Below are 25517 nucleotides of genomic sequence, written 5' to 3'. Positions count from 1 at the left end.
ATATATATATATATATATATATATATATATATATATATATATATCCCGTAATAGGCCATCTGCAAGCTAAGGAGCAAGGAAGCCTGTCCGAGTCCCAAAGCTAAAAAACTTGGAGTCTGATGATCGAGGACAGGAAGCATCCAGCGCAGGAGAAAGAAAGATGTAGGCTTGTATGCCAAGCCAGACTAGGCTTTTTATGTTCTTCTGGCTGCTATTGATTCTGGCCATGCTGGCAACTGATTTGGACTGTGCCCACCCAGACTGTGGGTCTGTCTTTCCCAGCTCACTGACTTAAATGTTAACCTCTTTTGGCAACATACTCACAGACACAACTAGAATTAATACTTTTCATCCTTTAATCCAATCAAGTCAACCCTCAGTATTAACCATCAGAAATGGCAATGTGCTATGTAAAATACATGAGATTATGAAACACTATTATGGTCAATGGGACATAATCAGATGTTCTTTCAGCTTGCATTCCCATTACAAATGACAACCATGACATTTTCTTCATTCCTGCTTGGTTAGAAAAAGGAAATATATTACCACAAAACCATAAGCATGTGGTAAAAAACTGAGCCTTGAAGTATGAAAATGAAAAGATGGAAACAGGCTGAATTTCTGAAAACAGCTTTGAGTCACCATGCTAGCTGTTCACTTCATGATACAAATAAATCCTAATGTCAGTAGTAGTTTTTTTTTTAATTCCAGCAGGCAAATGAATGTATTCCTTATGAACGTATCCACCCACTCCGTTGGCTCATGTTCCTTTCCATAGAACAATGTAACCAGCAGGTTAAGTGAAGTAACATACGTTCAAGGAAGATTTATTTTACTGTTTCTCCTGACCACGACCAGACCATAGGCAAATACAACAGGTCTGTAGCTCTCAAGAGATTCTTAAATATGTACATTCAAGTTAATATTTTAGTACACATATTCTTCTAATTTATTTTTATCAGTAGGTATACATCAAGACCCTTCTCTAGACTTTCTCATAATATATTGCAAAAATTTGATATCAGCCTTTAATTTATAATAATTTACCTACATTTATTTTTATTTTATAATCAAGAAGTAGAGTGAGAATCAGAGCATAATAACATTTTGTTAAACTACTTCATTGTTTTTGGCCCACCTCCCACTTTATAATTCCAGTTAGCAAGAAAGCAAATTATTACATCTTGTTTGATTGCTCCTCCATATCAACTTGATGGTCTGTGTATATTGCCCTCAATTTGTTTGCATGACTCATTACGTTTCTTCCAAATATTCCAGTAGATATTTTCTGTTACTAGATTAATGCACTCTTTGATTCTTTCTCTGATAAGTACTTCTCACTTCACATTTTTTCTCAGACATGTTAATAGCTGACCTCTTTCGTGACATTTAGAAAATGAGATGAACAGAAACCAGCATGTTTTATTATTATTTCCAAAAACTTTTATTCCTTTACCCATAATTGGGGTCACATAAGCAGTCTGAGATTTTGATTAGACATCTGCCTTTATAGAGGCTTGCAGTAATTACGCATGAGAATGTTTTCAGCATATAAAGAGAGGAATGAATTTGAAAGATAGCAAGAAGAAACAATAAAGATGTTAGTAAATTGTATTTTAAAAACATTTGGGGAGAAGGAATTTTATAGTACACGATGTCTGATAATTAGTGATAATTGATAGAGAAGTATCAGATTTTGTAAATAATATTTTGAAATTAGAAGACTGGATAATAAGGTAGTGTGAGCCCTTTTTTATGAGATATTTAACATAACATTCATCTGATCCTGATTTTTGAGACTGAGCTTTGCCTTAGACAGTTAGGCTTTGATTGTAAGCTACTGAGATAAAATAGCAGTAAGATAAAATAAGAAACCAAGAATTTAATGTGAGAAAGTGAAATTTAATGTGAGAAAGTGAAATGGTCAGCTTGTTGAAGTTGGTTATAGTTTACTAATATGAAAGAAAATAAGACCATTTACTGAATTGACAAGAAAATGCTAGATAATGTTTTTATACATTTCTGATTTTCTGTCTCATTTTTATTATGGTAAAAATTAAAACTGAGATTGCATTACTAGTATTACTACCATTATGCTGATATTTCATAGATACTATTTGGTGCTTTGGTATTGAGACATTAGAGTGATAAAGGGAAGCAATACACATTTTTTGTTTTTGGGTAATAGAGAGTTTTCATACTTCTCTTTAAAGTTTGATGCTATTCTAATTAACAAAATTAAACAATAATTTTAAGAATTCTCTGTTACTGCTTTTCCATGGTTTGTTTTCACTTATTGAAAATTTTATGTAACTATAACAATAAAGTATACAACTAAGATCAACTTTTCTTTCCAAATTTAAGGTTTTGTTTATATTTTTGAGTCATTTTCAGAGAAGTGCGAAACTAACAGCAAAATTGACCCCATTTGGAGATTATAATCTGTGATTGGAAATACACTTTAGATCTTCAGGTGTTGGAAATAAAAATTAAATACAAATGCAAAACTATAAATAGCGAGTGATGCCATGTGGCCAGATGAAATCAGACAAGATATGATAATGAGATTATGATGTGCATCTTGAGACATATGTAAAAACCTCAAACCTTTACAAAAGGCCTGGAGCTGAAACTCAGCTACCCAAATTCAGCCTCCATAATGAATGTAAAGGATGTCATGGCTGATACACAGTGGGATAAATATTAAAATACAGTACACAACTGTAAACAACAGTTAGGGTAGTGGTACTGGTGCAGAGCAGTTGAGCCTCAACATTGGGGCTTAGCCTTGGGAGGGTTCTTGGCTTTGCCCAGGAAAGAATTTGAAGGCTAGCTGATGGTGTTAGCAACTTTTATTGAAGTGGCAGCGTACAGCAGCATCAGAGGAACTGCTCCTTGTACCAGGGCTACACCACAGGTAGTGTGCCCACAGTAGCAGCTCCAAGGCATTTCTGCAGTCACATTAATACCCACTTTTAATTATATGAAAATTGAATGGTGAATTATGTAGAGATTTCTAGAAAAGGGGTGGTAAATTCTGGGTTGTTGGATGGTTGACATAGAAAGAGGCAGTAACTTCCAGGTGTTTCCATGGCAATGGTAAACTGCCATAGCAAACTGCAGGGCATGCCTTGTGAAAAGCTGCCTCCTCCACCCTGTCCCTGTTTTAACTAGTCCTCAGCTTGGTTTAGTGTCCCAGTACCACCTCTGGAGTAAATCCCCACCTTCTACCTCAGTACACTATCTTCTGTCTATATATTTTCATTGGTAACCCAAAATGTGCCCAAGATGAGCAGGACACATGTTCACATGGCTGCTCACTTTGATCCTATTTGATCCTATCCCCACTTCCATCCAAATTAAAATGTGTTGTGGAGGTCCAGAACTTTTATTTGTTATATTTATGGCAGTCACTTCAGTTACTTGCACAAAATTCTGCCTAATATGGAGCAGATACTCAGTAAGTATTATTTTCTTTTATTGTATAGACAAATTATATACAAAAAGACAAATATCTAGAAACACTAAAAAGACGGATGGGACTGACAGGAGTGACATCACTTCATGTAAACAAAATACAGATGCCCATAAATTTATTATAAAATTTGAGCTTATTTAAAATTTTTGTATGTCAAAGTGCAAAATTATTCATTTCATACTAAAAAATATAATCTTGCTGTAAAAATAAAACAAAAATAAAAGCTTATATTTCAAAATCATAGTTTTTGTTGAAGGACTTGGATCCCTTAATGATTTCTAAGAAAAAATTATTTCATTTCTAAGAAATTGAATTTTTCCCAATTATATGTTATCTTTCAGTATTTATGAATTTGACAGTTATTTTAACAACTCACTTAAAATTTTTCTCTATATTTTTAGAACATTCTTTGCCTACATCTCTTTATTAATATCAACAACAATAATGATGCATAATGTGGTTAAAATGTAATTCTGCTCTAAATATTAATCTCAAATACATATTGTTAGACCTCTCTCTTATTTTGCTATACTTCCCTCTATAGTTAATTTGTAAATATCTAATGAATTTGAAATGCTGACAAAAGTCAACTAACATGTAGTGATCTTAGCCATAGTATTATCTTTAAGTACTTAATTCAATTGCTGGAAAAATTAAATCATGGAGGAGGCATCATCTGAGAACAATATGATTGCATTAAATCACTTTATATTCAATATACACATTTAGGCATATACACCTTTTTATTTAAGGGCAGTCATCTTACAAAAGTTTACAAACTAAGAGCATTAATTTGAATATGCTGTGTTTGTTCCTGCTAACATTCCAGAACTCATACAGCTGAAAGAATGGCTTTAGGATTGGAGCATGAATAGACACTTACCACAATGATAATATCATGATTTAAATTAAATATATTTTATCACTTACCTCAGGATAATTACTGTTATGAATGACTACTGTTATGAATGACTACCTATTACCTATGAATGAAGTAAATTACTTCAAAAACATTGATTTTACCAATTAAACAGTTCTATATATCTAAGAGCACAGTATCTTTCACCTGTGCCTCAGCTTTCTACAATCATTAATTTTAATGCTCATTGGTTACTTGCACACTCATTTTATCTGTGTTTTTTTCACATCTATTTTCCAGCATTAGAATAGAACATCCCGGTTCATAGCCTTTAAAGTCAAAATTCCTTTTGTTATGAAACATAGTCCCTGGCTATTTACTTATTTGAATCAGATAGCACTTTCACTATTTAAAATGTTTTGACCAGTAAAAGTAGAATTGGGTATATTAAACATTTTTAAACTTTAATTCATAATTATTTTTGTAAATTAAATATGGGTTATATATTATTTTCTCATTTCTCTCTCCTGCTGTCTTTTTTTCTAGTTAGCTTAACATGATAATAGCATGTTAAACCATAGTCATTCATGTTATAAGTTTTAAATCCTAAGAAATGAATTTATTTGGAGAGAGTAAAAATTTAAAAAGAAGTCATTGCTACTTAATATAATATTTTATCAAGCGTTATAAAAACTATTTTCAATAATTAATGTATTATGACCAAAGGGTCAATCTTTCTATTAGACTTTATTCGTCATACAGGAAATGTTACTTTGGCAAATTAGCTTATGTAAAATGATTATGAGTTAAAATCTTTTGAGGTTGTTTAAACTTCAGTCCTCTCTGTTTTGATCTGTCTTAATTATGATGCAAGATTATAACTAGCCCCTAGCAACAGCTCATGCTTCTGCCAGTGATATGACTTAAGAAAAGTTTTAATTTATCTAAGATTTTACTTTATATATTTACATGTCCACTTGAAAGTTATCTTTTATTTCATCATTGATAAGGTTTGGTTGTATCCCAATCCAAATCTTTACTTGACTTGCATCTCCCAGATTTCCCACATGCTGTGGATGGGACTCAGGGGGAGGTAATTAAATCATGGGGCAAGTCTTTCTTCTGCTGTTCTCATGATAGTTAATAAGTCTCAGGAGATTTGACATGTTTAGCAGGGGTTTCCACTTTTTCTTCTTTCTCCTTTTCTCTGTCTGCCACTATCATGTGAGATGTGACTTGCTCCTCCTTGCCTTTCCGTTATTGTGAAGCCTCCCCAGTCATGTGGAACTCTTAAGTTCAATAAACCTCTTTCTTTTGTAAATTGCCCAGTTTTAAGTATGTCTTTATCAGCAGTGTGAAAACAGACCAATACAGTAAACTGGTACCAGCGGAGTGGGGCATTGCTGAAAAGATACCTGAAAATGTGGAAGCAGCTTTGGAACTGGGTAACAGACAGCAGTTGGAATAGTTTGGAGGGCTCAGAGGAAGACAGGCAAATGTTGAAAAATTTGGGACTTCCTAGAGACTTGTTGAATAGCTCTGCCCAAAATATGATGGCAATATGGACAATCAGGTGCAAGCTGAGGTGATCTCAAATGAAGATGAGAAGCTTGTTGGGGAATAGAGTAGAGGTGACTTTTGCTATGTTTTAGCAAAGAGACTGGCAGAATTTTGCCCCTGCCCTAGGAATTTGTGAAACTTTGAACTTGAGAGAGATGATTTAGGGTATCTGGCAAAAAAAAAAAAATTTCTAAGCAGCAAAGTATTCAAGATATGACTTTGGTACTGTTCAGGCATTCAGTTTCAAAGGTAAGCAGAGCATAAAAATTTGGAAAATTTGCAAACTGACTATGCAATAGGAAAGAAAAGCCCATTTTCTGTGGCGATATCCAAGCCAGCTATAGAAGTTTGCATAAATAGCAAAGAGCATAATAGTAATCCCCAATATTACATTGCATGAGAGTGTATAAAATATACAAAAGACACTGCAGAAAGCCAAATTCGTACCCTAAAGAACAGATTTGAGGAAATCACACAGAAGGTAGGAAAAGAAAGTTTGTTAGCAACTCTCTTGCTTCAGCCTCCCCGGTAGCTGGAACTACAGGCATGTGCCACCATGCCCAGATAATTTTTGTATTTTTAGTACAGACAGGGTTTCACTATGTTGGCCAGGCTGGTCTCCAAGCTCTGACCTTGTAAATTGCCCACCTCTGCCTCCCAAAGTTCTGGGATTACTGGTGTAAGCCACCAGGCCTAGCCACATTTGTTTCTTATTTCTTAGCAAAGCCTATTTAAATATTCTTTCTATTAAGATGATGTCTGAATAAATATATTTGAAAATTACTTTGCATTCACTAAATACTAGCAAATTTTAAAACTGGGCTTTGTAAAGGGGTATACATTTATTTTTTTCCCGCATATTTAAATGGAGAACAAATTTTCAATAGCTGTGTTTCTAATCATATAAATGACAAAATGCTTTACTTGTCTTCCATCTATGACATTTTAAATGTATTCAGGCGAAAAATACAATTGCTCTAAATTGGAAATAATGAATATTTCTTCTATATTTTCATATGCTTCATCATGTTGCTGCATATTATACAGCAATGTTAAAAGAATATGGCTCCTTGAAACAAATTACTTCACAGATAATGAGGTACTAAAGTATTTTTGTTGTGGCTGTTCTTACCAAACATGCAGGGTGATTTTACTATTGCTGAAATATAAATGAAACGTGACAAATTAAAAAGTCTGGTTAATACTCTGAAATTGCATTAAATTCCCAAACATATTTTTATGATCCAAAATGTGAGACTTGCAAACAACTATCTGTAATGTAGTAAATAAACCAGTAAGTCAAATTTTACCACTTTATCTTTAAAATAATTGAGCTACTTTTCTTTTGAAGTTACTTACATCCACGTTTAAGCTAGTCCAAGAGCCTGATTTTAGTGTCCTGACCACTGATTTGAAAACTTCTGAGAAATATGCTAACAGTTTCATCTAATGTTACTTAAATATGCATTAGAGTTTTAGAACTATCTTAAACAGAATATATACAGAGCCTTATTTGTTTCTACATAAATTACTTGATAAATTAAAAAAATTAATAAACATAGAGTAGCAAAGCAGGCAAAATTTCATCCAAATGATTGAAATTAAAATGTAAAATAATGGACAAACAGGTATCATGTGATACCCTGTGAAGGAATAATCAATTTATTTTGCTGTAGCCAGAAATACATATCTGGAACCAAATAATGAGGAAGAAAAACAGAAAACAACTGAAGTCAAATTGAAATAACTTGTATTACTGAAGCCCATGAAGACAAGGCAAGACTGAGGAAAGCTTCCAGGTTAAATGAGACCAAATGAGTATGGCAAACAATGGCAAGCCTTTGTCTTGATTGAATCCTTTTGAGTAAAGCAAATACAATTGTAAATTGTTGCAAAATTTGATGAAATTTTAATATATACTTCCAGCTAAAGTGTTGTGCTAATGTTATAGTTTCTAAGCATGATAACTATAGCATTATTATTTAAATAAACTATTTTGTTTTAAGAAAATACACACAAAATATTAAGGAGTAAATGGGCATACTAAAAATTGTTGAACCTTGGCAAAGTGTATATGACATTATTCATTTTTTCTACTGTCCTGAATGTTAAAATACACACATAGAAATCTAAATAAAATAAAATGCATAACTTTAGAATTCAAAAGTTCTTAGCAATTAAAGTGCAGGCATTCCAGTTCAGATTATTTATTTTCTTTTTAAAAGTATGTGCATTTTCTGAATTTTTAAAGAGGGTTATGGCAGGTTTATCTTTATAAGATTTAGGCAGAATACATCTGATTCAGAAGTTTATACCTTAAATCTTTCATGTATCCTCATAACCTTTTATTTGTAAGGCTATAAAAATTAAACAGTGAAATGAAAAATGAAGCATATGAAAATATAGAAGAAGTGATCAAATCAGGAAACAAAATAATAAAAATAGACCCCAGGTTATTTCAATATAGTTGTTATTAACCATATGCTTTAGTGATGACACCTTACTTCAAGGATCTGAAAGGAATATGAACTAAAGATATGCAGAATTAGGGTTTAAACAAATAATTAGAATCTATTTATTCTAGAGTTTGAAAAATATCTAAGGTCTAGAAATTATTGTGTATGTTTAGTGGCAGAATATAGGACTGTTAGTCTGAAAAACTACAGAATAGAAAATTTTGAAGAAAATTACAATGAAATCATTTTTCAAAACTTATATGTTTATCATTAAATCATTCAATTCTAAACTCATTAGCTGTTTTAAATTTTTGCCTACAATTTAGATTAACCCTGCTTGTTGTAACCCTATATAAATATAAGACTCTGGGATGCCAGGTCTTTTCTTTTAGAACTTGAAAAGTAGTTTATCACTTTCTCGACTCTTCATAATTTCCAATGAGCAAATGACTGCTGTTTGAATTGTTTTTCTTTCATTGGATAGGTTTTATTTCTTCCTCACTGCTTCAAGGATGTTTTGTTTCTCCGTAGTTTGCAGATGTTTGACCATGATGTGCCTTGCTATGAACTTTCTGTTTCTATTTCGTGATGTGTTTATCCTGCTTAGAGTTTGCACAGTTTCTTCATTGTCTAAGTTTATGTCCTTTGCCAAATTTTAGAAGTGCTTAGCCATTATTTCTTCAAGTATTTTTCCTTCTCCCAGTTTTCTCCTCTCATATGGAATCCTAGTGACACAGAGGTCAGATTTAAAAAAAAATTCTCAGTTTCCTGGGGATATATTAATTTTTTAAAAACTATATTATCTACTTGTTTTTCAGTTATGGTTATTTTTTTAATCTATTTTTTCTTAACTAATTATTTTCTCTCTCAATTCTATTGATTCTATTTGTTGAATTTTTGAAAGTTTTGGTCATTTTGTTGATTTTTTAAAATTACTTGTTTCTTCTATCTTTTATACTTTTGCTGAGACTCTAATTTTTTAAATTTCAAGTATACTTGTAATTACTTGTTGAAATATTTTATGATGCCTGCTTTAAAATGTTTGCCTTATTTTAATATCTCTGTAATTTTAGTGTTGGCATCCATTGGATGCCTTTTTTGATTCAGTTGGACATCTTTCTGCTTCTTGGTATGATGTGTAATCATTGTTCTAAACCTACATATTTGGGGTATTATGTTTTGAGACTCTGGGTATTATTTAAACTTTCTGTTTTATCTGGTTTCCCCTAACACCACTCTGCTGGGAAAAAGGAAATGCTGCCTGGTTATTGGTAGATGGAAGTGAAACTCCATTTTCCCCATTGAGCCTCTGTTGACCACCAAGGATGGGGACTTTTCATTACTGTTGGGTAGAGATAAAATGTTTCATTCTCCTTTAGACCTCCACTGATACTTCCTTGGCTGGAGGAGCAAGAGTACATCATTACTGCTTGCTATGTAGACTCCATAATCACCTGGGACTGGAGGCCTTGAGGCTAGGTGGTGGTGAAAGCCCTGACTCTCTACTAGGTCTTATTTGACATCACTTCATCAGAGAGTGAGAGTGGCAGTTTATAACTTTGGTGGGGAAGAGTGGGGTTTAGTTGAAGTTTGGGCACCCCACATGGTTTTCTCTAAAACTCAAGGAGTGGGTGATCTTTATAACATTGCACCCTGATCTCCCTCACCTCCCTGACAGAGAATGAAAGTCCAAGCTCCCTACACGGCTGTTTCTGACACCACCTGGGCAAGGCTGAGAGTGGGTTAGAGAGCTGCTTTATAATCTTGCAAGGGTGTTTTTGTTTGTTTGTTTGTTTGTTTTCATTTGTGTTTTCTGGATAAGCTAAGTTTCAATCTATTTAAGACGTTGCTAATAACATGGAAATATTGCTGCCAGTGGCAACTGTAAAACTAAACCTGACTGACTTACAGGATCAGCATGTTGTCAGATATTCAGTAGTTGGTATTCTCCACACAAGTTATGGTGGTATAGGGACCTGTATTCTCTGTGTCTTTTTTTTCCTGTAGTCTAGCAGTTGTCTAAAAGGTTTTTTATTTTGCTAGGCTGCTCCTTTCCTGGCTCTTAGGTTCAAGGCAGGAGAAACTTTGAGAGGCTTTTTTTGTCGACTCCTATTGGCACATCCGTGTTGCTGGTGTCTTTAGTACCACATTGGACATCTAGGAGGCAAAAACAAGACCTAAGAAACTTACTAGATGCATTTCAATGGGTGGTGAGGTCTATAGTCAGTATGTCTTATCTCCCCCTTTCATAATTGTCTTAGGTTAGTTTTATATATGATGTGTAAGGTTTTGAGTTGTATTTAATAAGAGAAATATTGAAAGCTATTTTCCCTCAATTTTTCTGGAAGTAAAATCCTAATATTGGCTTTGTAGGTGGTGTTATACCTATTAGATATATCTAAATATTATCTATTTATTATGTATTAACTATCTTCAAGATGTTTATTAGTGTTCTGAAAGAATGTTTGGTTCATTATTCGATAATATTTCATGCATTTTCCCCAAAATGTCATTTTTAATCAGAAATGCTGTACAATATTTTTGAATAAATCTTGACTTGCCTAGCTTTTTTTTTCTTGAATTTGTATGCAGAAAATGTATGCTCAGTTGGCTAGTTCTCTTATATAGCATAAGAATAGCTGTATTTATTTATAGTCTATTATTCTGCAAAATAATCTAAACACAAGAAGGTTAAGTATTCAATGACTTCCAAGGTGTATCTTGGTAATGTAATCTAATCAGGCAACTAAGATATACCCTCCAGCAAGTAGAGTACATAATATTGTTGACCTAAGGTTAGAAATAGTTTCAGATAAAATGATTTTCAATTAAATATAATTCTTTTCTCAGCACAGGTGAAACCAGCATTGTAGATGCACTTTTCTTCATTGCAGAAATAAAACTCAGCAACAAGTAATCAAAGATTCTAAATCCCCTGTGACCTATGCTTTTTATTATTATTATTTCTGTTTTCTGGATAAACTAAGTTTCAATCTATTTACGACCTTGCTAATAACATGGAAATATTGCTACTAGTGATATCTGTATTACTAAACCTGATTGACTTACAGGATCAGCATATTATCAGTTATTCAGTAGTCAGGACAAGAAAAATGTCCATTGCCAGAAATGCTGTATGAACAATGCTGCTATGCTCTGGTTCCGTAATGCTGACCAGCTGCACCTACTGAACAATCTCATTAGGTTTTTATTACTTCTTATTTTTAACTTTAGTACAAAAGTGCTGAGGCAGCTAAGTAAGCACAGAAGCACATTTTGAATACTAATCTCTTAGAGAGCAACCTCTGTTATATCAAAGGCTTTTTTAATGAAAAAAAGAAAATAGAAAGTTTCAACAGAAAATTTAGAATTTACTATTTTTTTTTCTTATGAGATGTACATTTTTGCTACATGATTATTCTTTTTATTACTTTAGTAGAGAAAATGTCATTTGCAGAACTTCTGATCTGCTACAGAGCACTATTTATAGCAAAAAAAAAAAAGAACAACTGGTACTTTAATCATATTGGCATATTGACACACTTTATAGCTGTGCTGTATTTTTTATCCTTGACACTTATGACAGAAAACCAAATCGAACTAAGCCTTAATGATTGCTGTTCTTCTCTGAACATATAAAACAGAAGAATGTAATAATGACTGAAATGTGTTTTCTGGGATTTAAAAAAAAATCAATTTGCTATTGAAGAATATGGAAAAGAAATCTCTAAATTTAATCAGAAACAATATATAATTACATAATAAAAAGTATACAGTCTCTATCAAGTATGTGGCTATGTAGCTTTTATTTATTAATACTAATTAACTTTTGAGATAGAGCATGTTTTCAATATTTTTCTCTAACAGAGCACAAGGAAAAGCCAGAATTAACCTTCTAAACATCATCATCATAAAGTTATTTTCTTGATTCCGTGGTCTTTATTGAAATTACTCATGTTAATTAGTGCCTACGTTTTTAAAATACCAATTTAGATACCCATTATATTAATCATAAGGGTTCATTATAATCAAATCTAGTGATTTTTTTCCCTATTACTAGGAGGTATGAATTTCCTAAGATCTCTTGTATTTGAAATATTCCCATGGATATGAAAATTCTCTATTTAAATTTATTATGTACATCTCTCTGTGATGGGTATCAGAATATAAATAAATGGGAACTGGCCAAATTCAGATGTTCTTCTTAACAATTGATGTCATTTTATGGTCAAATATATGAATAGCTGAAAGAAAAAATCTTTATGAAATATTCAAGGTTGCTCTAGCTAATCATTTCACCTGAGAAAATCCAACAGTTGGGAGGCATAAACTATTTTGACCTTTATGCTGCACATTATTATTGTTGAGATAGTTTTTTACATAACATAAGCTTTGATACCTATAGTGAGAAATTTCACATTTTTATTTTATTAACATCCAAAGTGTTTTTCTAAATTCTCAAATGCTTTAAGATTATCATATATCATAATACATTTATATTATGTATTATTATTTTAATGTTAACTTTACATGTGTTATGGAATTTTAAATACTTTATATTTTCTCAATATGTATAGGTTTAAATATTTTATATACTTGGACATAAGTATTTTTATAGCAAAAGATTTATGTTATACTAGGTTTTTACACTATAATAGTGAACTTAGAGTTTCCTTTCACTTTTTATAATGGAACCTAGTTTTTGATGATTCATATTACTGAATTTAACAGATTTTTTTAACAGTGTTACAAAGAAGACAACATTACATCATTTAACAAATAAATAAAAGAGGAAACTGTTTGATAGTTCATTATTATTGCTGTCATTATTTTGGTTACCTGGTTCCTGGGTCTTTGTTCGAATGATATTCTTACTAGAAATATTCAGAAAATTGCTGTCAATTTTGGAGTTAATAGAAGAATGTTTGAATGAATGTTTCTATTATCTTTGTTAAAGTTTTAAACATTTTATTTTGAATTAATATAGATTTACAAAATATATTGTAAAAATAGTATAAAGAATTCCAATATACCTTTCACACCCAATGATGTGAAAAGGAAATATGCACACTAGAGAAACTGCATCTCAGAAGCATGATTCATCTCAGAGGCAGCATTAACCCAGATCTTGACACTGCAAATGGTCAAAGCTACAGAACTGAACTACACTACATGACTTGAAGCTTTTAAATAAATTACATAGGAGGTATAATTTTGCCTTAGTTCTTTTCCAGTGTGTCATTTTCATGAACACAAGTAATGTTTTACTCCATCTATTATTTTGATAATGAATATAAGAGTAAAACTATACATGACTCCATATTAAGAGGTGACAGATGAGAAGGTGATTAGGATTCATCGTGACACCATAAATTCCAGAAGAAAGGTAACTTCTTAACATTCCCTCCTATTACTTGCTTAATCCTTACGGCATTCATAGTTCAGAAACTTCCTGAGACCTAAAGGAGTAATTTTATTCATTAGATGCTCTTTCTTTTGTATTGTATTTTACAGTACAAGTTTAATGTATTTTTGTACCAGGTTTTAATCACATAGAAAACACAATTTTACCAGTAACTCGCTTAGCTAAAATAATTGTAATATATGTGATATTTGATTACAATATCATTTATTTTATTCATACTATAATTAATAAAAATCTATATATTAAGGTGTGTTAATATTACCCATATAACCTATTAACACCTGTGTATGGTAACATTTTGTAATACTCTTCTTCACATAGAAATAATGATGAAACTCTTAAGCATAATGTCATGGACGCTTCACTATCTGATTTCACTTATGTTTTCCATGCATATAATTTTATCTTGTGCTTTTCTCTTAGTTCTGAATGCCGTGGCCTTTGTAAAAACTTGTGCACATTGTACTATTCCTTTCCCCTCCACTGTAGATTCAAATCCTGTACTTGAGATTACTGTGGCACAAGACAAGAAGAGCACTTGTCACATTTTATAATATTTGATTTTATGATCTTCTCTTTCCTCTGATAGAAAATGAGTCTCATCAAGTGAAAGCCATCTATGCTTTTTATATCCAAAGATCACTGCATAATTTTTGGAATGTGGTCAATATTCAGTAGAGAGATTTTGATTCAATAAATCAATAAATGAGATTTCATAACAAAGATATAAGGAAAATTGATTGCTAGTATACAGCTCATTAGTACAAATAGTACAGTTTAAAAATTAAGCAATTCAGTGTTAACCAAACTAGATGGTTATATGGGAATTTGTACTATGTAGAGTTGCTGACTGGAAGGATGACTCTTTTTTTTTTTTCTCTGATGAGTTTACTATTGTATTGGTGAAAGTATTATTTGAGTAACCCTGCATACAATTAGATAAGACGAATATAGAAATGCAGTAGTCAATCTCTTTATTTCTTTTTCACTAATAAATATGAATGATTAACATTGTTAGAGTGCTTACAGTTGTAAAGTCTTCACCCTTTAACTCTTGCATGCACTTTGTTGTTAAAAGATAAAGTGAGGCAGAATATTATTTTTTCACATTTTATTATTGGTTCTCTAGCTCCATGTATTTCTTTAGTTCATGAAGAAGTGGAAGGAACAGGCTTTTACAGGGTGAATGCAGAAGCAAATCAAGGCACATTTTTCAATTATTACAGTTATACAGTTGCCTGATTTATTTTGCTGCAACATTTCCTGGTTATATAACTATGTAAAGTTAGTTAGTGGCTTCTGATTGATTAAGCTTAAATTTATTTTCCTTTAATGCTGTCATTTACAGAAATGGCCCAAGTTAAGTTTTGCTTATGTTTGCAAGTCAAGTGCGGTTAAGGTCACTTATGAAGCCAATTGGCTTTGTCTGCTCAGATATTCTTCAAGTCAGTCTCCATTTTATGTTATTTCACAATATAATAAAGATATGATTATTTTTTCCAGTTTAAAATATGCAGAGCTGTGGCAGATAGAGGCTCAACAACTTGCTAAAGGACGCTCAGATAAGAAGTTGCAGGGCTCAGCAGCCAGGATTCTCGATTTGGGTTATATGTGTTTGCTCCTATATTGCACACCTTCCCAGTACTGACAGGATCAAGCTAGGGAAGGAGCAGTGGATGAAATAAAGTTGGTGACAAAGGATCCTGCTCAGTTGTATCTTAACTCTCTAGGCGAACTTAGTTCATATTGTTAGATGCATTACGTAATTTTCTGAAGTTTTCTCTATTCATTTTATTTTGAAATTTTCTAAGTCTTACTCGTTTCACATTTTGTCCCTATGAAACTCAATTTCTGCCTATATTATTTTTTCTTGCACCCAAAAAATAAAGTCAATCAGTGAAATCCAGAATATTATCTCTTAATGCTATAGAAATTGCTGTTATAAATTATGTGGACTTCTTGGTGCAAAAAAAATATGAGTATTGGATGGTTTTATGTTACAGTCTCATTTCAAAATGTTTCACTTCTCACTCATCACTGTCATGATAAGGTCTATTTTTTTTTTAATGACAAGGATATTTCAATTCTGTGTATGCTTTCTACAAAAGTGCTAATTTTCTTTGCAACTCAGAAATAGAACATCTGGTTATATTGATCCTCTGGTTAGAAAACAATAAGAAAATCTTTTCTTTTGCTATGCTGTTGATATGATTGTAATGCCCTGTTGCATATTAATGACTCTTGCGATGCTTACTGGTTTGAATTTGAATGGTCAGAAATAAAATAAAGCAATATCGAGTTATAAAAGAGAAATAAACCATATTTGCTAAATACTTTCTTTACAAAATGAAAACATACACATATGATATAAAAGGCAAAATGAATGAAACATTTTAAAAGGAAGTTTTTCTTGTTTATAATCTTTCTTTCCAAGTACATGACAGCTAATGTAGTATTCATGGTCAAATTTAACTTTTGAGACCATCTGCTCTATGCAAGATGTCATGGAAATAAAAGCTGTTTTGAAATGAAGAGAGAACAAAAATCTTATTCGGAGAACACCTCCCAGCTGTGTTACCAGCTACTGTGTAATCATCTTTCATTATACATGCTGTATGGGGTACGGAGGAAGATTAGAAATGCAAACCTAGTGTCATGAATTTGTACTTTTAAGACCAGATCTGCTCAGCAAAGAATTTAACCTCAGATTCCAATTGAATCTTATAAAATGTTTTGCTAAGTTACTGAATATTAACTTACTGATCATTTTAATATTCCTAAATACACCCTAAAGAAAGAATATATGCTAAAATTCTTACATTTATGTAATACGAGGCACAAAGCAGTATAAGACTGAAGAAAGTCAGGAGTATTCTGCTATTACCTTTGTCTTGTTTTGTTTTCCTTTCCATTGATTTCTACTAAAAAGGCAATACAGCATAGCGAAAGCGTCAATGCTACAAGTTCTGTACTACATAGGCATGACTTTTTCTAACTTAGACATCTAGATTTCATTATTTTCCCCCTAAAGTTGAGCTCTGTTGTTTTAGAGACGTCTTTGAAGATATTCAATTGCTTTAATTCTAATGCTGTAACATATAGCTAGAAAACATGCCTATAATGTCTTAAGTAGAAATCAAACATAGATAATGCTTTGCAGCTCACTTTGCACTTACCTCTCAGATCATCCCATGTTGGGGAATAAGAGCTGACTTTTTCTATTTATAGTTGCTTATTATTTCATTGTAAACACATTATATCCCGTTTTTCCAGTTATATATTGCTGTATAACACACTAGCTAAAACTTGTTTGTTAAAGCAACTGCGATTTTATTATCTCCAAGTATTTTGTGGATAAGGAAGATGCACAGGACTCAGCTGGTTGATTTTTCTGGTTCATATTGTATCAACTGGAGTAACTCGTTAATATTTAGATGATGATCAGGCCAAGCTGGATTATACAAAATGGATGATCTCACAAGTTTGGGCCCTGCTGGATACAGCCAGAGGCCTGGGCTCAACCGGCCTTTTTCCAAGTGAGTCAGAGGCTTTTCCATATAATATGTAGAGCATGGTAGTTGGCCCTCCTACAAGCAACTTGGAGCTCACGATACCGAGGTGGCTGCTTCCAGTCCTGTTAAAGGAAATGCTCCAGACAGGCACTGCTTCATTTCTATTATAACTATAACTAGAGCAGTCACAGGCCAGGCCAGATTCAAGAAGAAGTAGAAAAGTTCTTAGCTCTCAATAGGAGAAGTGTTGTAAAATCTGTAGTCATTTTTAGTATATCATACATGTTGCTGTTTGTTAAACAACAATAAGCATCAATAATTTTGTCAGTTATTTTGTGATTATATTTGTAGAACACATCATTAGAAATGATATTGAAGAGTGATTTGCATTTATGATTTTGACAAATATTGGCAAATATTTTGCAGAAGTCTTTTACTATGTCTTACTCGTCTTTTTTTTTTTTTTTTTTTAAATCACAACAGTGCCCAACAAAAAATAAAGTGTTTCAAAGTGTTTGAAAAGTAAAGAACACAGGACTGAAAGGCAGGAGGTTGTGTAGTGGGAAGAAAACAAGAGCAGAAAGAAAACAGTTATAAAAATTAAAAAATAATATGACAAGAGAGAAACCCAATATTTTAAGGTCATTAAATTTCCTCAACTCTGTTGGTTTCTTTTCTGTTAAAACACAGAGCTGAATTAGATAGTCTCTAAAAACCCATTTTATCACTGATATTGTAAAATCCCATGATTGTATTTCCTTTTTTTAATTAAAAAAAAGTTCCACTAAAGAATAACTTTAACATATTATTACACTTGAAGGATTAGAGAGAATATGCAAAAACTGAAGGCCTTGTATACCTGACATGTTCACCCTTCGTAACACTTATGACTCTGTTAAGTATGAATGGTACTATTCATGTTTTTGTCAAAAGCTTAACAATTACACATGTTTAGATTTTATATTATCTCTTTACCAAACAAAATAGTGATAGTAACTCTCATTTTATAGGATATAATAGGCATGGTTTTATTATTTAAATATTTTAAAAATATCATTAAGTACTACATTCTAAAGGAGACCAGACCTTCTAGAAAACAAATGTAAAGGAGTCAGAAGGACATTCTGTCCAGTGATGACTGCTTCATTTAAGCTAGAAGAAATTATTTCAAAATGTGAATTTTGGACTTCTGCCAAGATGGCCAAATAGGAACAGCTCCAGAGAGCAGTTCCCAGTGAGAGCCATGAGAAGGCGAGTGATCTCTGCATTTCCAACCAAGGTACCAGGTTCATCTCATTGAGACTGGCTGGATAGTGGGTGTAGATCAAGGAGGTCAAACCGAGGCAGGGTGGGCTGTTGACTCAACTTGGAAGTGGTATGGACTGGAGAACTCTACCTCCTACCCAAGGGAGGTCATCAGGGACTCTTCCAGACACTCTGGAACTCCAGCTCAGACACTGAGTTTTTCCCATAGTTTTTACAACCTAGAGACCAAGAGATTCCTGATGGTGCACACAACAGCAGCATAGCAAGTTTCCAGTACAAAACTGGGTGTCCAGTTAGCCAATGTCATGGGTTTCCAGCAAAAAACTGGGCAGATGTTTTAGCTGGAGCCTGGAATGCCTGCAAGACAGTACCACCCATTCCCCTGAAAGAAAGGGGGCTGAAGGCAGGGAGACAAATGATCTGGCTCAGAGGGTCCCATCCCCACAAAGACCAGCAAACTGAGTCCCACTGGCTTGAGATTTTCACAGCCAGAACAGCAGTTTGAGCTCCACCCAGGAAAGTTGAGCACAACCTTAAAGAAAAGAACTTTCAACCCAGAATTTCATATGCAGCCAAACTAAGCTTCATAAGTGAAAAAGAAATAAAATCCTTTACAGACAAGCAATTGCTGAGAGATTTCATCACCATCAGGCCTACCTTACAAAAGCTCCTGAAGGAAGCACTAAACATGTAAAGGAACAACCAGGACCAGCCACTACAAAAACATACCAAACTGTAAAGACAATCAACACTATAAAGAAGCTGTATCAACTAATGGGCAAAATAACCAGCTAGCATGAAAATGGCAGGATCAAATTCACACATAACAATATTAACCTTAAATGTAAATGGGCTAAATGCCGTAATCAAAAGACACAGCCTGGCAAATTGGATAGAGTCAAGACCCATCGGTATGCTATATTCAGGAAATCCATCTCACGTGCAAAGACACACATAGGCTCAAAATAAAGGGATAGAGGAAGACTTACCAAGCAAATAGTGAGAAAAAAAAAAAAAAAAAAAAAAAGCAGGGGTTGCAATCCTAGTCTCTGATAAAATGGACTTTAAACCAACAATGATCAAAAGAAACAAAGAAGGGTATTACATAATGGTAAAGAGATCAATGCAACAAGAAGAACTAACTATCCTAAATACATATGCACCCAATAAAGGAGCACCAAGATAAATAAACCAAGTTCTTGATGACCTACAAAGAGACTTAGACTCCCACACAATAATAGTGGGAGACTTAAACACTCCACTGTCAATATCAGACAGATCAACAAGACAGAAAAGTAATAAGGATACCCAGGATTTGAACTCAGATCTGGACTAAGCAGACCTAGTAGACATCTACAGAACTCTCCACCCCAAACCACAGAATATACATCCTTCTCAGCACCACAAGGTACTTACTCTAAAATTGACCACATAACTGGAAGCAAATCACTCCTCAACAAATACAAAAGAATGGGAATCATAACAAACAGTCTCTCAGACCACAGCACAATCAAATTAGAACTCAGGATTAAGAAACTCACTCAAAACCGCACAACTACACGGACAATGAACAACCTCCTCCTAAATGACTACCGGATAAACAATGAAAAGAAGGCAGATATAAAGAAGTTCTTCAAAACCAATGAGAACAAAGACACAACAAATCAGAATCTCTGGGATATATTTAAAGTAGTGTATACAGGGAAATTTATAGCACTAAATGCTCACATGAGAAGCAAGGAAAGATCTAAAATTGACACCCTAACACTGCAATTAAATGAACTAGAAGAGCAAGATAAAACAAATTCAAAAGGCAGCAGAATACAAGAAATAACGAAGATCAGAGCAGAACTTAAGGAGACAGCAACAGAAAAAATCCTTCAAAAAATTAATGAATCCTTTTTGAAAAGATCAATAAAATAGACTGCTAGCCAGACTAATAAAAAAGAAAAGAGAAGAATCGAATAGATGCAATAAAAAATGAAAAAAGCAATATCACTACTGATTCCAAAGAAATATAAACTACCATCAGAGATTACTACAAACATCTCTATGCACATAAACCAGCAAATCTAGAAGAAATGGATAAATTCCTGGACACTTACACCCTCCTAAGACTAAAACAGTAAGAAGTTGAATCCCTGAATAGACCAATAACAAGGTCGGAAGTTGAGGCAGTAATTAATAGGCTACCAACCAAAACAAGTACAGGACTAGACAGGTTCAAATTTTAGGCCAATATCCATGATGAACGTTGATGTGAAAATCTTTAATAAAATATCCACAAACTGACTCTAACAGAACGTCAAATAGCTTATCCATCATGATCAAGTTAGCTTCATTCCAGAAATGTGAGGCTGGTTCAACATATACAAATCTATAAATGTAATCCATACATAAACAGAACCAAACACAAAAACAACATGATTATCTCAACAGATGCAGAAACGGCCTTCAATGAAATCAACAGCCCTTTATGCTAAAAACTCTCAATAAACTAGGAAAGGATGGAATGTATCTCAAAGTAATAAAAGTTATTTACAACAAACCCACAGCCAATATGATACAGGATGGGCAAAAACTGGAAGCACTCCCTTTGAAAACTGGCACTAGACAAGGGTGCCCTATCTTACCACTCGTATTCAACATAGTATTGAAAGTTCTGGCCAGAGCAATCAGGCAAGAAAAAGAAAAGGTATTCAATTAGGAAAAGAGGAAGTGAAATTGTCACTATTTACAGGTGACATGATTGTAAATTTAGAAGACCCCATCATCTCAGCCCAGAATCTCCTTAAGATGATAAGCAACTTCAGGAAGTCTCAGGATACAAAATCAACATGCAAAAATCACAAACATTCCTATATGCCAATAACAGACAAACAGCCAATTCATGAGTAAACTCCCATTCACAATTGCTACAAAGAGAATAAAATACCTAGGAATACAACTAACAAGGGAAGTGAAGGACCTCTTCATGGAGAACTATAAACCACTGCTCAAGGAAATGAGAGAGGACACAAACAGATGGAAAAATAGTCCATGCTCATGCTTAGGAAGAATCAATATTGTGAAAATGACCATTCTGCCCATAGTAACTTATAGAGTCAATACTATCCCCATCAAGCTACCATTGACCTTCTTCACAGAACTGGAAAAAACCACCTTAAACTTAATATGGAACCAAAAAAGAGCCTGCATATCCAAGACAATTCTAAGGAAAAAAAAAAAAAAAAAAAAGCTGGAGACATCACAATACCTGACTTCAAAATATACTATAAGTCTACAGTAATCAAAATAGCATGGTACTTGTACCAAAACAGAGATATAGACCAATGGAACAGAACAGAGGCTTGGAAGTAACACCACAAATGTACAACCGTCTGATCTTTGATAAACCTGACAAACACAAGCAAAAGGAAAAGGACTCCCTGTTTAATAAATGGTGTTGGGAAAACTTGCTAGCCATGTGCATAAAGCCGAAACTGGACCCCTTCCTTACACCTTAAAGAAAAATTAACTCCAGATGGATTAAAAATTTAAACATAAGACTTAACACCATAAAAACCCTAGAAGAAAACCTAGGCAATACCATTTAGGACATTGGCATAGGTAAACACTTCATGACTAAAACACCAAAAACAATGGCAACAAAAGCCAAAATAGACAAATGGGATCTAATTAAACTTAAGAGTTTCTGCACAGCAAAAGAAATAAACATTAGAGTGAATTGGCAACCAACAGAATGGGAAAAAAATTTTGCAATCTACCCATCTGACAAAGGGCTAATATCCAGAATCTACAAAGAACTTAAACAAATTTACAAAACAAAACAAAACAAACAAAAGAATACAAAAAAAAAAAAATCCACAAACAATCCCATCAAAAACTGGGTGAAGGATATGAACAGACACTTTTCAAAAGAAGACATATATGAGGCCAACTAACATATGAAAAAATGCTCATCATCACTGGTCATTAAATGCAAATCAAAACCAGTTGAGATACCATCTCATTCCAGTTAGAATGGCGATTATTAAAAAATCTGGAGACAACAGATGCTGGAGACTATGTGAAGAAACAGGAATGCTTTTACACTATTGGTGGGATTGTAAATTAGTTTAACCATTGTGGAAGGCTGTGTCAATTCCTCAAAGGCCTAGAAGTAGAAATATCATTTGACCCAGCAATCCCATTACTGAATATATACCCAAAGGATTATAAATTGCTCTATTATAAAGATATATGGACACGTATGTTCACTGTGGCACTGTTTACAATAGTAAAGACTTGGAACCAACCCAAATGCCCATCAATGATAGACTGGATAAAGAAACTGTGGTACATATACTCTACGGAATACTATGCAGCCATAAAAAAGGATGAGTTCATGTCCTTTGCAAGGACATAGATGAAGCTGGAAACCATCATTCTCAGCAAACTGACACAAGAACAGGAATCCAAACACCACATGTTCTCAGTCATAAGTGGATGTTGGACAATAACACATGGACACAAGGAGAGGAACATCACACATCAGGGCCTGTTGGTGGGGGGGATTAGGGGAGGGATAACAGGGGTTGGGGGGATTGGGAAGGAATAATATTAGGATAAATACCTAATGTAGGTGACTGGGGGGATATTTGCAGCAAACCACCATGGCATGTGTATATCTATGTAAAAATCTTTCATGATCTTGCACATGTACCCAAGAACTTAAAGTATAATTTTAATAAAATGTGAATTTCAGCTAACTGTACTTTGTGTGTGTGTGTGTGTGTATTTGCAGTTGAAAATAAGACAAAATTGATTGTATTGTTTCATCATAAAAATATAATATAAATTAAAGGTACCATAAATTACTTGAATGTAGATTACCTTTGATAATCTCACATAAGTGAAAAGGTTAATCTTCCGAATGCCTACAATTGAAGTAACAAGTGATCATAAAAACCACACAAACACAAAAATATTTGGTGAATGTATTTCAACGGCTAATGTTCTAATTTTTAGATGCTTTAAAGAAAAGTTCAGTTGATATATGACACCTTATAAACCTAATGTAAAATATTTTTCTTATTTTCAAGACAGGTCTCAGTTAAAATGTTATTTATGTAAAATGCATTTGTCAAATATTATCTAAAAATGAAATAATGGCAAGTTGCAATTGAAGGTTACAAATACAACTTAAATTATCCTGTATCTGCTTTTTTTAAAAATGTTAAACATAATCTACATGATGGCCATCATCTAGGCTTATGCTTTAGGAACTTCCTTATATTAATGTGTTAAAATGAGGAATTAAGGAAGAGGGAAGATGCAGGGTGACAGATATCATCGGCCAACAGATACATTTATGAAAATGATGTGTAATGCATAGTACCTTTGAAGGTTTAAAGTTTGCAGATAACAATAATTCTACTAACAACATGACTTTTTTTTGCCTCCTATTCTTTTTTTTCCAAACAAAATCTTCATTTTGATGCAATAATCTGGCTTCATTAGCATCATGCTCTTTAATTTACATAACTTGAGCCCTTCTCTTTTAGGGGTTTGCCTCAAATCTTTGATGCCTTAACTTGTCTCTCCGAATAAACTATACCAGATTTCTACCAAAGACCCCCCCAATGAATGTTAAGCTGCAGTAGCTTGTGCTGTACTCCGCCTGTTACCTATCAACTCCCATTTAAAATGTTTTTCCTTTCCCTTTCAGCCTGCTAAACACTATGGCAGAAAGTCAAACCACTTTGTTAACTGAGTAATTCACAATTTAATGTGATGTTTTATACACTGACACTCCGCATGCAGTCCTTCCCAATGCCATCTTGGTTGGCCATTCTTACAGAAATGTCTTCTCAGTTTTCCGTTATACCCTCCATTGTAGTGGTTTCCCTTTTTCTTTTAAGATCTTTCTGAAAATTTTTCAACAATGATAGCATGAACATTCATTGCTTGTTTAGTACATATAAAGCATTTAAATGTCTTTTACATATTATCTCTTTAATCTTTAGCCTTAAAAGAAATTAATAAAATAAATTTCTTTATTATTTTCATTCAGATTAGGAAATTAAGACCAAGAGAAGATAAATGGCTTGGCTAAGATTTTGTATGCAGTGAGAAAGAGGGAGCATGAACCTGTGTCTATACAGTCGACCTCCTTTTCATTTATCCATTCAACATGCCATATATTGATTGACTGTGATGTGCTTCTGTACTAGTATTAAGTATCCAAGAGTCTAGACAAATGTAGTTCCTTGACTGGTAAAACAGACTGTAACTTAGAAAGGATTGACATTGGTCAAGTGAGGACAATTTTGCTCAAATGTAACAAGGAAAAGTACACTGTATGCAAACTTGGAGTAGGATTTGAGACAGAAAGCTTTCATTAATTTAAAACATGTAAGCTGAAATCTGAATAACAATAATTTAGCTACACAAATTATGTTTATGGGAGACAGGAGACGCTGGACAATGCCTAACAAAATGACATTTTTAAGGCCAAACATGTTAGGTTTCATAAACTAAAGATGATTTGCATGGAGCCCAAAGAAACTGGGAAGAGGTTCATTTCTCTACCTCTCTCTTTTTCCAAGCCTCTTCAAGTGACTGCTACTATAAACCACCTGCTCTCAGTATTTTAAAAAGCAAATATATTTTGTTATCTGATAATATCTGTTTTAGAGGAGAATGAGAAAATAGTATTCAACAAAAATCAAAACACATCTCTAATTATAATATCAGATGATAATTACTGTTAGCTATTAATGTGTCTATTTTCAGGCATTTATTCTATATAATGTGTACATTTTTATAGGAAAAATATGAACAAATATATTGTTTTAAAGCATTTTCATTAACATGATATCTGAAATTATTTTCTATGTTCATAAATTTTCATCTCAGACACGACACTTTAACAGTGTAGTACTGATATAAGAATGGACAGTCAAATTGATTAAAC

Source organism: Sapajus apella, unplaced genomic scaffold (genome assembly GCF_009761245.1).
Source record: "Sapajus apella isolate SASKATOON/1434 unplaced genomic scaffold, GSC_monkey_1.0 scaffold4, whole genome shotgun sequence".
Lineage (NCBI taxonomy): Eukaryota > Metazoa > Chordata > Mammalia > Primates > Cebidae > Sapajus > Sapajus apella.
The sequence above is the reverse complement of the archived record's forward strand: the minus strand, read 5'-3'. Positions refer to the sequence as shown.